General features: G+C 45.3%; 1 protein-coding gene and 1 pseudogene across 1 annotated transcript in view; one reads left to right on the forward strand and one right to left on the reverse strand.

Annotated features, from left to right (window-relative positions):
* CFAP57 (cilia and flagella associated protein 57) overlaps positions 1-14,108 on the forward strand; it is a 104,010-nt gene that overhangs the window by 54,806 nt on the left and 35,096 nt on the right. The window lies entirely within an intron of this gene.
* Positions 12,485-12,595, reverse strand: LOC143928688 (small nucleolar RNA SNORA35; annotated as a pseudogene).

The following is a 14,108-nucleotide window of genomic DNA, read 5'->3' on the forward strand; positions in this document are numbered from 1 at the left end:
CAACAGAATACACAGCTCCGAATAACAATACATTTCCAGTAAACATAATACAAGTAGATAACCAAGACCCCCGAAGGGGAGCAGAGTTTTCATGAGATACCAATTGCTGACCTCAAGTCTTATCCAGAAGGGAGCTGATTATACTAAGTAAACGTTAGTGGCAAAAGTTGAAAACTAGTCAGCCTCAGAGAAATTGGTTACCAATGCACAAGGGATGGCTCGTGGAAAAGCTGGAAATACAAATCATAGAGAGAAAGTTGCATAGGGGTAGTACTAAAGTCACATTAAGGCTCCCATTGGGGGTCAGGGGGTGAGAGAGGGAGAGGGGGGGGTGGTTAAGGGAGTAGGAAGAAGGGTGAGGGGGAGTGGGGGAGGGAGGAAGGGTGGGGCGGGAAAAGACAGGAATGGAAAGGAAAGATGTAGGTATAGAATAGAATAAAAAACTTTTTGGAAAACAGCGCTGTCCAAACAATATCTCAATTAATTCAAACCAAGGCCTAAGCCAGTGAAAACAAAAAAAATTATGATGTAAATAATAACAATATAAATTCCTGCTGCAACCCAATGTGAGATACCCACACTAGACCCAAACCAAAAAAATAAGGCTGCGCTAAAACTTATACATTACAGCATTAACAATGTGACGTGTTAATTCTAGTGTTAAAACAATATCTACTGTCAAGAAAAATTGTGTAAAAAAAACATCAAACTTGAAGCACATAAAAAGTCCAAAGAGGGGGAAGAACGAAGGTATGGAGTAAGTCCCTTGAAGTGACTCTTTATAAACACCCTTTAGATGTATAGCAGGTGCGCCCAAAGAGGAAGTTCTATCCACCACCTATTTCAATGAGGCTTACCAGCTGCCAAGATCTCTTTTTAGGGAGATCATACAGGCATGAAGAAAAAACGATCGTTCCTGGTCTCCTCAATGGGTTCTTGCTGGCGTCTCCACCTCTTATATCTCTTTCTTACAACGTCTCACATTCCACCGAATTTTGGGATAAGACAAGAAAAAAAGGCTCCCATAGCGTAACTCCGCATAAAAATTTATTACGAACGAAATAAGGTAAAACAAACTCACAAATTCCAGTTGAGTACAAGCGTAAGTACAAACACGAGCCGGCCGGCTCTCTCTTATTATCACTGCCCGTCCTTCCTGGTCGACGGGGAATGGCGGTAACGTCAGCACGCCGCTCACCCTACGTCGTTTCGTCAAAAGTGACGTCTTCCTGGGGTACGGGCGGCGTGCTGACCCTCCGCCTAAATACTCACTAGCTACAGAACGTAACCGCCCACTTCCGAGCTCCTGGCTACAGCTCCTAATCAGCCATTTTAGGAATGGGCAAAATTGAACGTTCGCCCTGATCATTAAAAGAAAATAAAATGAGCTAAAAACTCGAACGCTGTAAGGAATCGGACACAAACCGCTTCACAAATAGGTTCGTACTCATTTGATCTTTTTTTATTAAATTAAAGGATCTTTAAAAATAAACCACACTAAATAATAGTCTAGAGGATCAGGACTAACCTGTTCTCTAAATAGGATCATATATGATGGTATAATCCGGTCTCATACCTACCACTTATGAGAGCACGATCGGACAAGATCAACCCCCCTTACCCGAACGCACAGTTCTAATAACTGCACCCAGAATATAGGAGGGCCCACCATCATTCCCCGACCTAAGTTTTCCACATAGGAAGAGGACACTGTCAGGTCATCAGACCATCAGGCCACTACCTAAACCTAAAAATTACATAAAACTCTATACAGAAGGAAAGGAACATTCTCGTATACAGGACATTATTCCAATTAGGCCTTATATAGCATAGGCCATTGGGAAAAACCTCAAATAAGCTACATACATCACAAATAACAAAACCATCCCCAAGTGAGCTTAGTTAACCCAAACCCGCAGGGGGGGACCACAATCACATACTTAATTGTGGGTCGCCCACCAATTATGGCAGACCTCTTAAGAGAGGGTATTGATTGGTATTTATTATGGGTCTCTCACCAATTATGGCAGACCTTTTAAGAAAGGGCAGTCAAATATTAATATTAATTCATATCACCTAATATCTAACATTTTAATCGATACTAAGCCCTCAAAGGTCAGGGGTTCTATGATATCTCCATATGTAGGTAACAGAGACCATAGACACTCCTCTTTACCCACCTAAAAAGATAAACAGAGCTCGTTCACAGGGTGACCTAAAACATTACAGAGGGTGGCCAGAACCACTCAACCAAGTCTTACTGGTCAGTACTTGAAGCGGGATAAACCCTTCACATCACCTCGAAAGGGATGATGTCGGATAGATGGAAAAAATCCCACAAGATCACCAATTAATTGCTATAATTCAAAGTGTACTTCGAAGTGTACTTCACTAATTTGTCAAAAAGTGGATAATTCCACAATTCTCTAATCATATCAGGACCGAGAATACGGAACGACCCAGGAATTCGGAAGTGGTTCACATAAAAAAGGGTCTAGCTATTGTCTATGAAGGCGTTCACGTCAACATCCACATTAAGACCGTATGGAGTATAGCACCGGGTTTTATGTATCCACATCATTTCTAGTCTAGACAAATCACGCACCAGGGAGCTCCCCCTCCAATGTGCACTAAACTTGTCTATACCCAGAAATAGGGTGTTTGCTGGATTACGGCCATGATGTAAATCATAATGTTTGGATACTGAGTGAAATTTATACCCATTTTTAATATTTGTGATATGCTCACCCAAGCGTACTTGCATAGCTCGCTTGGTTCTCCCTATATATTGGAGCCCACAAGGGCATTGCAAAAGGTATACAACACCCTTAGAGCTACACGTTATAAAGGGTTCAATTTGATATTCTTTCTGGGTACTGGTAGAGACAAAGGATTCAGTTTTTCTCTTTTTACTCTTATTCAACCTACAGATCTGACACCTACGACATTGGTGGTACCCAGTTATATGTTGAAAGAAAGAAATATTCTAATCTTTTTAGGTGGGTAAAGAGGAGTGTCTATGGTCTCTGTTACCTACATATGGAGATATCATAGAACCCCTGACCTTTGAGGGCTTAGTATCGATTAAAATGTTAGATATTAGGTGATATGAATTAATATTAATATTTGACTGCCCTTTCTTAAAAGGTCTGCCATAATTGGTGAGAGACCCATAATAAATACCAATCAATACCCTCTCTTAAGAGGTCTGCCATAATTGGTGGGCGACCCACAATTAAATATGTGATTGTGGTCCCCCCCTGCGGGTTTACGTTAACTAAGCTCACTTGGGGATGGTTTTGTTATTTGTGATGTATGTAGCTTATTTGAGGTTTTTCCCAATGGCCTATGCTATATAAGGCCTAATTGGAATAATGTCCTGTATACGAGAATGTTCCTTTCCTTCTGTATAGAGTTTTATGTAATTTTTAGGTTTAGGTAGTGGCCTGATGGTCTGATGACCTGACAGTGTCCTCTTCCTATGTGGAAAACTTAGGTCGGGGAATGATGGTGGGCCCTCCTATATTCTGGGTGCAGTTATTAGAACTGTGCGTTCGGGTAAGGGGGGTTGATCTTGTCCGATCGTGCTCTCATAAGTGGTAGGTATGAGACCGGATTATACCATCATATATGATCCTATTTAGAGAACAGGTTAGTCCTGATCCTCTAGACTATTATTTAGTGTGGTTTATTTTTAAAGATCCTTTAATTTAATAAAAAAAGATCAAATGAGTACGAACCTATTTGTGAAGCGGTTTGTGTCCGATTCCTTACAGCGTTCGAGTTTTTAGCTCATTTTATTTTCTTTTAATGATCAGGGCGAACGTTCAATTTTGCCCATTCCTAAAATGGCTGATTAGGAGCTGTAGCCAGGAGCTCGGAAGTGGGCGGTTACGTTCTGTAGCTAGTGAGTATTTAGGCGGAGGGTCAGCGCGCCGCCCGTACCCCAGGAAGACGTCACTTTTGACGAAACGACGTAGGGTGAGCGGCGTGCTGACGTTACCGCCATTCCCCGTCGACCAGGAAGGACGGGCAGTGATAATAAGAGAGAGCCGGCCGGCTCGTGTTTGTACTTACGCTTGTACTCAACTGGAATTTGTGAGTTTGTTTTACCTTATTTCGTTCGTAATAAATTTTTATGCGGAGTTACGCTATGGGAGCCTTTTTTTCTTGTCTTATCCCAAAATTCGGTGGAATGTGAGACGTTGTAAGAAAGAGATATAAGAGGTGGAGACGCCAGCAAGAACCCATTGAGGAGACCAGGAACGATCGTTTTTTCTTCATGCCTGTATGATCTCCCTAAAAAGAGATCTTGGCAGCTGGTAAGCCTCATTGAAATAGGTGGTGGATAGAACTTCCTCTTTGGGCGCACCTGCTATACATCTAAAGGGTGTTTATAAAGAGTCACTTCAAGGGACTTACTCCATACCTTCGTTCTTCCCCCTCTTTGGACTTTTTATGTGCTTCAAGTTTGATGTTTTTTTTACACAATTTTTCTTGACAGTAGATATTGTTTTAACACTAGAATTAACACGTCACATTGTTAATGCTGTAATGTATAAGTTTTAGCGCAGCCTTATTTTTTTGGATAGAATAGAATAAGGATGAGAATAAGAATAGGATGAAGAGTGAAAAAAGAGGGGTAGAGGGAAAAGGGAAGAATAAGGAGAGGAGATGGGCAAAGTGAGGGGGGGATCTCTGGCCAATCCCCGCTGCCAGGGAAGGGTGTAATAAAACATAATCCAGGAATTCGGGTAGAAGAGTTCGAAAAAAAAAAAGACTCCCATTAGGAGGCCGTAAGGGACAAATATTCTTGTGTAGTCTGGAAATGTAACCAGCAGGCCCACTTCACACTAAATTTAGATGGGGTATCGTGAGAAACGGCAATGAGCTTCTCCATGTCGGCTACTTTTTGGATTCTGGTAAACCAATCTTTAATGGTAGGAACTCGGGAGGATTGCCAGTGAATGGGTATGCATTGTTTTGCCGCGTTTATCAAATGCATTCCAAGAGATTTATGATAGGTGGAATGTGGCAGACTGGAATGGTGCAGAAGGAACAAAGCAGGATGAAATTCAAATGAGTAAGAAGAGATTTGTTCGGTAAGACGGTGTACTTCCTTCCAAAAGGTTTGGATCAGAGGGCAGGACCACCATATGTGTAAGAGAGTTCCCTTCTCTTGGGAACATCTCCAGCTGGACTCGGGGACAGTGGGTTTATATCTATGTATAATTTCTGGAGTGTGGTACCATCTAGATTGAATCTTGAAGCCATTTTCTTGGGTATTTACATTAGAGGACCCTTTGTGGATGTTAGCAAATATTCGTTCCCACTGATCTTCCGATAGTGAGATAGATAGGTCTCTTTCCCATTTAGTGCAAGCGGGAGTATCATTCGCTTTAAGTTTTGCAAAAAGTAAAGTGTGTATATATGAGATAAGACGCGATTGGGGGGAAGTTTGGATACATAATTGTTCAAACGGGGAAAGTGGGCGGGAGCAACAGTGGTCTCTATCTATGCTCTGTAGGTATGAGGCCGACATAAAATACTGCCATGGGGGAATGGGAGCCTCTCCGTTCCCATTCACGAGCTGAGCTCTGGTTAGGAGTTTGCCTTTGTGAAAGAATTGATGTGCTCTGATTTGGTTCGTGGGCCAGCAGTCTACTAGAAAATCGGTTCTCCCTCCCGGTGGGAAATCAGGGTTGAATTTCAAAGGGGTTAGGGGGCCTGGAGCAGAGGAGATATTCAATTTTTTACAAGTTTGGTGAAAGCATCTCAGAGTCGGGCCTATAAGAGGGTGTTGCAACAAGCTGTGAGGGACACGGTTAAGGGGAATCCACGGTATTGGGGCAAGAGGCACATCTGAGAAAGAAGCTTCCAGCGAAACCCAATCCTTGTTAGCTATGTGTACATTCCAATCCACTATCCTCGTCAAGTGAGTTGCAAGATAGTATCTGTGTAGATTCGGAAGGCCTATACCCCCTAAATTTTTAGGGCGCGAAAGTAATGCATAACTGAGTCTGTGCTTACGCTTGCTCCATAGAAATTGTGAGCAGAGTCGCCTGTATTTATCAAAAAAGGACATAGGAATGTGGATGGGAATCGTCTGCAATAGGTAGAGCATACGTGGAAGAGCGTTCATTTTTAAGATTGCTGCCCTGCCAAACCAGGTAAACGTTGGTTTATCCCAGGCCTTGAGGTCTTTAGTCAATTGATTTAAAAGGGGAAGAAAATTAGTAGCGAATAGATCCGACAAGACTAGAGGAATCTGAATACCCAAGTATGTAATCGAATCTTTCTTCCAGACAAAGGGGAAATTCTCTTTACATTGGTCTACCACCGTTTGGGGCAATGAGATGTTGAGGGCAAAAGATTTTGCCAAATTGATTTTAAGGTTTGATAAAATTTGAAACTGTTTAAACTCTGAGAGCACTACTGGTAAGGTAATCAACGGATTGGAAAGAAAAAGCAGAATATCATCCGCGAAAGCCGCATACTTATATTCTTTCAATGGGGACTTGATGCCCTGAATGTCAGGGTTGGCAGAGATTTTACGGAGTAAGGGCTCAAGGGTCAGAACAAATAGAATGGGTGACAGGGGACAGCCCTGTCTCGTCCCGTTACGGATGGGAAAGGCGTCCGACAGAGTGTAATTGGCTCTAACTTTAGCGACCGGGTTATCATACAATGCCATGATTAAATCTATTAAATGGGGTCCCAGGCCAATCGCTTGCAACACCGCTTTCATATATTTCCAGGACACTCTGTCGAACGCCTTTTCCGCATCCAAGGAGAGAAAAAAGCCTTTCTGGTTGGAGCTCGTAATGAGATGGTGGAGGTTTACGGCTTTAATAGTGTTGTCCCTGGCTTCCCTTCCAGGGACAAAACCTGATTGATCTTGGGAAACTAAAGAGGGGAGAAAAGGGAGCAACCTATTGGCTATAATTTTAGAGAAAATTTTGATATCCGAATTTAGAAGAGAGATGGGCCTGTAGCTACTAGGCTGGGATGGGTCTTTGCCTTCCTTTGGTATGACAGCTATGTGAGCCTCCAGCATTCCTTGGGAGAGAGGGGAGGATGGGGAAAGGGAGTTGAAAGCTGCGAGAAAGGGCTTCCTCAACGAGTCAGAGAATGTTCTATAGTAGACTGCTGGCAGGCCATCTGGGCCTGGGCTTTTCCCGGGTTTCAAGCTCTTAACAGCAAGGTTCCACTCTGCTGGGGAAAGCGGAGACTCCAGGCTCTGTGAAGCTTCAGAAGAAAGCTTGTCGGGGGCGAATTGGGAAAGGAAAGAGGAGATCGCTTCGTCCTGAAGTGACAAACCTTCTGAGGTTGAACTCGGGTTCTGAAGGTTATAGAGGGATGAGTAATAGTTTTCGAACTCCTTAGCAATGTCCCTGTTATGGGTAATCAAGTCTCCCGCAGGGGAACGCAGATGGTGTATGACATTGTTATTGCGTCTCTTACGTAGTGCTTGGGCAAGGAAGCGACCACACTTATTTCCGTGCTCATAAAACAGCTTTTGAGACAAAATAAAATTTTTCTTAACGGTAAGGCTCAGGGTTTCGTTTATCAGAGCCCTCGTGTTTGTTAATTCATCTAGGGTATGTTGGGCTAGTGTTCGTTTATGACTGGCTTCAAGATTCCTCAGTTTGGAGAACAGAGCAAGGAGTTCGGCCTTGCGTGCTTTCCTAAAGGATGCTGAGATTGCAATCATTTTACCTCTAATGACACATTTATGGGCCTCCCATTGAGTCAATTTAGATATGTCCGGTGTGTCGTTGTCCTTGAAATAGTCTGTAAGACATTTCCTCAAATCTTCCTCAACAGATTTATCTGTTAAGAGAGTCGGGTCAAGTTTCCAAATGAAAGCCCAGTCATTTGTCTCAGGAAAAGTAAGTGTCAAGGAAATAGGATGATGGTCAGAGATTGTCATTGGTTCGATCGTCGTAGCCGTGAGTAGCGATAAGTCCTGTTGCGATAGAAAAAGGTAGTCTATGCGAGAATATTTATTATGGGGGGCAGAAAAATAGGTAAAGTCTTTGGCCTTGGGATGCATGATGCGCCATGTGTCGTGTACATTCAGATCATGAAGGCAGAGCTTGATTTGTTTAAGTGCTCTATACGTAAGGTGTGACTTTCCCGAGGAGGTGTCCAGCAATGGGTCTAGGGGCAGGTTGATGTCTCCCCCCATTATCAGGATTCCCTCTTGGAAGGATAGCAACCGTCTAACTATAGCTCTTAAGAAGGGGACTTGATGCGAGTTGGGACAATATATATTCGCCAGGGTGACAGGTCTGTTTTTGTGTGTCCCTTTCAAAAAGACAAACCTCCCTTGTTCGTCTAATAGGGAGTCAGTAATTGAGATTGACGAATTCTTGGAGAGTAAAATAGATACCCCCTTAGACTTAGTTACGGGAGAGGTGGCGTGGAAGCCCAAAGGGAAGTATGGGTTAGATAATTTTGGTACATGTTTCGAACAAAAATGGGTCTCCTGGAGAAAGATTACTTCAGCTTTGGTTTGTCTCGCATAGGAAAGTACTCGGGAGCGTTTCTCGGGAATGTTCAGACCCCGGGCATTCAAGGATAAAATTTTTAGCGTAAGGGGGGCCGACTTGGATTGGGGGCGTGACATAGTAGCCGATTAGTGATTCTTACCGTGAACGTGGAACAGACAGCGGGAAAGGGCCAGAGACCCGGGGAGAAAGAGGGGAAGGGGGGAAAGAGAGGAAGAAAGGGCACAGAAACTAAAAGGGAGAGGCAAGGAAGGGAGGGGGGGAGAGGCAAGGAAGGGAGGGGGGGAGAGGCAAGGAAGGGCGGGTGAGAGAGGCAAGGAAGGGTGGGGGGGGGAGGTACTCCACAAGAAATTGCAGAGACTGCACCGGTTTACGGGTATGACCCGCACACCTTCGTCAGACAACAGATGTAACCGGGCAAGATCGGGAGAACTACTTGAGTTACCCGCTTGGGAGACAGAAGTCCGGACACGGATCGAGAGGGGAGTCATAGGTCCTGCCGAGGCTTCTGTAGCAGAAGGGAGGTAGGGGAAGGGTAGCAAGGGCAAGGCCCAGGAAGGTATAAGAAGCCCACCCGGGTCAGCCCATCATGTATTCTAAATTACCCATGGTGAGGTGAACAAATCGGTCAGAAGGTATGCTAGTGTAGCCTCGGGACAGTCATGATAAAAAGATGAATAGTCATCATCCAAATAACCAGGATTAAATAGATAGACATAACTACAGTGAATAACAGAAGGTGTGGGGTTATTCCCAGAAGGTATCTGGGAACATGTAATGAGGGAGAGAGGAAGAGAGCCGAGCGATGAAGCAATGGGGATAAGGACAAAAGAAAAAAAATATTATATAGTAAAACCGTATAATAAATGTGGGAAGCCAAGAACAGAGATTAATGAACATAAAACAGTCGTTGGGAACTTTTACTGCAAAAAATATGGTACCTGACACCACTGTGGGAAGCTACATCCCATCCGAACAACCTGAGTAGGAATCAACACAATAAACATTTCTTACATAACCAAAATGATCACACTAGCTGCAAAAACATAAGGTACTGCAAGAAGTAAGGTGAAGGGGGAGAATCCCCTACCGGGGGGATAGGGTGAGGACAAATAGGTTTTAACTTTAAAACAACTACAATTCCCCTGTACATTGACCCACACACACAGAGGTATCTTTAGAACTGGAGAGGCCACACTCGAGTCTGTGACCTACGGAGTTGCAAGAGGTCCACATGCATATCCATCTTTTTAGGGATGAATGGTGGTGCCATGAATGCAGGGAACGTTGGAGGAATTGATGGCTCCGGCATGCGGAGCAGGCACCCACAGAGTATGGGATGTGAGAAAAGGCTGTCACCCGAGTGTGGCATCTCCCGGGCCAATCATGCCCCTAAAAACCCAAAGATAGCGGAATAACTGTCCCGAGAGCAGAGAAATGGTAGTCATTGGGAGCATTTGAGCCCCAAAAAGAGACTAAAATTTCCCTGATCTAAAGATTCAGCATCTCCCAGTATGACAGCACTTAACACATTGGTAATAGAAAGCAAGAAGAGAGAGAAGAGGGATAAAGGAAAAGTGAATGAGAAAGATGAGGGGGGAGGAGGGGTAGAGGGGTGAGTAGGAAAGTAGAGAGAAGAGGCTATAGAATAGTAAAGTGGAGTAGGGTGGTTGGAAAGCAATGTAGGACAGTATGTTCAACCAAAAGGAATAATGTACCAAATTCACTCTGTATCTAGAAAATACCAATAAAGGGCAGTCCCAGGAGTCAAGGGTGGTCCTCATGCAGTACTTCAATGTCCTAGGGAATCCAAGTTTGTCGTCCTGAAATGTTCCTGGTGTCTCTGCTTACAAAGTCCAGTGGAAAAGTGATAACGGTGCAATAGTAGAGATCTTCACATGAGGTGGTAATGAGCTCATGTCTTTAAAAATATGAAGGGCAGAGGGGCAATGGGGGGAAGAGGAGAACAGGCAGGATATGGGAATCATAGTGCTTGAGGTTTAAAATGAGGGGGTTAGGGCAAGGGGCGAAATGGGGGCAAAAAAGGGTCCAGGGTTAAGGTAATTAAAAGCAGATTGGGCATGACATGGCAAATCCTGAGTAACACCGGGTAAGTCTCAATGCGCGGGGCAATGCACAGAGAAATAAGAGTAAGAACCAAAAACAATGGAATAGAGAAGAAGGGCAGAAAAACAAAAAGCCATAAACAGTACCTTAACGTCGGATGGGAGCAGTATGCAAAAAAGAAATGTAGATATTAATGGATTCTGGCCCTGCGGTGCGCATGAGAGGCTGAGGGACTTCCATTTCTTGGCGCTCCGGCATCACGTGAAGGTGAACGAGGAGGAAGGGGGTGAGGACGGCGGCGGCCTAGGTTGAAATTTCCCGCTTCTGCTATGCCATCCATGGAGAACGATCGGGTAAGTGTGGAGAGGCGAAAGTCACTGTACCAATCTGGCAGATCCACGGGTGGTATATCCAGGGTAAAGAAGAAATGGTCCAGGTCCTCTGGTACTCTGAGCAGCGCTGTTTTGCCATGATGGGACGCCATCAGACCAAATGGAAACTTCCACCTGTATACTATAGACCTGGCCCTCAAGGCTTCCAGGAGGGGGCGGAGTTCCCTTCTCCTTTGTAGAGTGATGCCGGACAAGTCCTGGTAAATTTTTACGGTAGCTCCCTGTACCATGACTCGATCATGTGTCCTGGCAGCATGGAGGATTTGCTCTTTGAGGTGAAACTCCATGAGGCAGCACACCACGTCCCGGGGGGGGTCTGTCTCTCTCCCTCTTGGGCGCAAAGCTCTGTGGATGCGTTCAAAGTTAATCTGGGTGTCAGGAGGGCGGTCTAAAATTTCATTAAACAGCATGGCAACAGTCTGGGACAGTTGAGAGGGCTCGATGGTCTCAGGTATACCTCTCACTCTGAGATTCCGGCGTCTTCCACGGTTATCTAAGTCCTCCAAATGCCTGGTAATGTCCCGGAGATGAACAGCGTGGGACTCTGTTATCTGTTGCACATGGCATAGAGCGGTGTCCTGCTTCACTTGATTCGCCTCTACTTCCTCAACCCTCAGTGTCATGGCGTGGATATCTGACCGCATGTCCGAAATCGCCGCCATAAGTGTGTTTTTAATATCCGCTGCCACGCTGCGGAGGTCGTCAATGCTCACCGCCGCAGCCTGGTTCGGAGGTCGGTCTGTCCTGGGGCTAGCGGCGAGCTGTGCCTCTGGTCTATTAGGGCTGGCGCTTGGAGATCTACCGCCGCGCGCCTCTGCCTGAGAGGCCTGCATCCTGCCTGAAGGCCTCGCACGGAATATGTCCGGAATTGGCCGGGCGGAGAGGTCGTCGGATCCCCTGGGAGATCTGGACCGGGTAGCGGAGGTATCTCTGGGTGTCCTCACCATGTCAGGAGTATAGAAGAGGGCTATAAAGCTGAAGTTGCTGGCCTCGAGGACGGAGCTCCAGATCTAAGCGTCCATCTCGGATCGAATCCAGGCCACGCCCCCTTTTCCTTTTATTTGAGAATCCTTGTAAAGTAGAAAAAAAAAAAAGTAAATTTGAAAATATTGGCACACACCACTATCAGAGATCATCTGGGAATCCTTCATTAGGTGACCACGATGGAGCCAAGTGCAACAGAACCGCCACCATAGGGGTGCAACGTCTAGACATATACAATGGATGAGTGCAGCATGTCAGGCTCCAGTCATATGGGCGCCAACGCCTCTACAGCATGAATGAGGCGTTCAGAGTGGCCTGGAGCCGTGTGCTGACAGCCTGCAACTGAATGGAGGTGTAGCAACTATACAGACAGCTGAACGTCTGAGTTCAGTCACAGAGCCCACGGCCCTGGAAGGAAGGAGGGAGGAACGAAGATGGATCCGGCCACCAGCAGGGACATCGCAGGTAAAATGCCACATAATGGGCTAGTATGCGATGTATACTAGCCCATTATGCTTTTACTTTAGTGGGTGTTCCCAGCTATCGGAAGTCTGGCCTTTCTGCAAGAAGGGGATTATTCTGGCACCGGAATGAGACCCCAGAGTCAGAGGAAGACCAAGGAGACACTTAACAGTGTGAAAACCAGAATTTTTGCTTGTGATATATGCTTATAGTTACGGTAACCGCACCCTACACGGTGAATGGTCTATGAGTACACACCTCACCTTTCAAGGTGGTTCAATATGTGCTAAGCCTGCGTTTCTGTTTTCATTAAGACTACAAGTCAGGCCTTCCCATCCAACATCCGTGCCTGACCTCACAAACGCGCTTCTGGAAGAATGGTGAAACGTTCCCATAGACACACTCCTAAACCTTGTGGACGGCCTTCCCAGAAGCGTTGAAGCTGTTATAGCTGCAAAAGGTGGGCCAACTCAATATTGAATCCTACGGACTAATGCCCCGTACACACAGTTGGACATTCCGATCACAAAATCTGTCGGATTTTTTCAGACGGATTTTGGCCCAAACTTGTGTTGCATACACACGGTTGCACAAAGTTGTTGGAAATTTCCGATCGCTCTGAACGAGGTGACGTAAAACACGTACGTTGGCACTATAAATGGGCCAGTAGCCAATAGCTTTTCTTTTTTTTTCTTAGTTTATTCTGAGCATGCGTGGCACTTTGTCCGTCAGAGTTGTCTACACACGATCGAAATTTATGCGATCGGATTTTGTTGTGGGAAAATTTTAGATCCTGCTTTCAAACTTTGTGCGTTGGAAATTCAGACGGAAAAAGTCAGATGGAGCCCACACACGGTCGGATTTTCCGACAACTTTATCCGATCGCACATTTTCCATCGGAGACTCCGACCGTGTGTACAGGGCATAAGACTGGGATGCCATTAAAGTTAATGTGCGTGTAAAGGCAGGTGTCCCAATACTTTTGGTAACATAATGTATGTTTTTAAAGTTAAACAACAGTACTATAAATAGCACATGTATTACATAAATAATTCTGCTGGCACAGTTCGTAGATGGGCAACAATTATCATGGCACAATGCTTGCATTATGTATACAGAAAATTTCTGACATGTTTTCTACACCAATGTCCACTTCTTCAAGAGCGATAGTTGTTGTATCAGAGGGTCAATCTCTGCTTAGATAAGCATAATTATTACAACAGTACATTCAACAAACACCATAACTATGTAAATATAACCGTGCCAGTATACATGATTGAACTCACACCAACAGTTGGTCATGGCTTTGCCAAATGTATAGCCATTGCTGCCATGTCCCCAGGGCAGTGTATATAGAGGGGAAACACCGGTCCTCCAGTATACGGCCCAGATCAGCAAGGGGGCCCATGCAGCAGGGTGAATCAGATGTGGGCAGGGAGGGTGATCAGTGCAGCGGGTGGGGCAATCCCCTGTATGGCTCTCTCTGCAGCTGCTAAATGCTGGCTTCTTCTCCTCTCTCTTCTGCCAGCTTTCACCTGCTGCAGAGAGACCCATACAGGGGATCGGTTCCAGTAATTGCCCCAAGCCCCCAGTCACAGTGATCACCCTCCCTGTGCACCATACATTTCCCCCTGCTGCCCAGGCCAGCCTGTGATCCAACTCCCACCCCCGCAGTGCTGCCAACTTCCCT

Source organism: Lithobates pipiens, unplaced genomic scaffold (assembly GCF_037356315.1).
Source record: "Lithobates pipiens isolate NorthernLeopardFrog02 unplaced genomic scaffold, aLitPip1_a1.2 Scaffold_23, whole genome shotgun sequence".
Taxonomy (NCBI): Eukaryota; Metazoa; Chordata; class Amphibia; order Anura; family Ranidae; genus Lithobates; species Lithobates pipiens.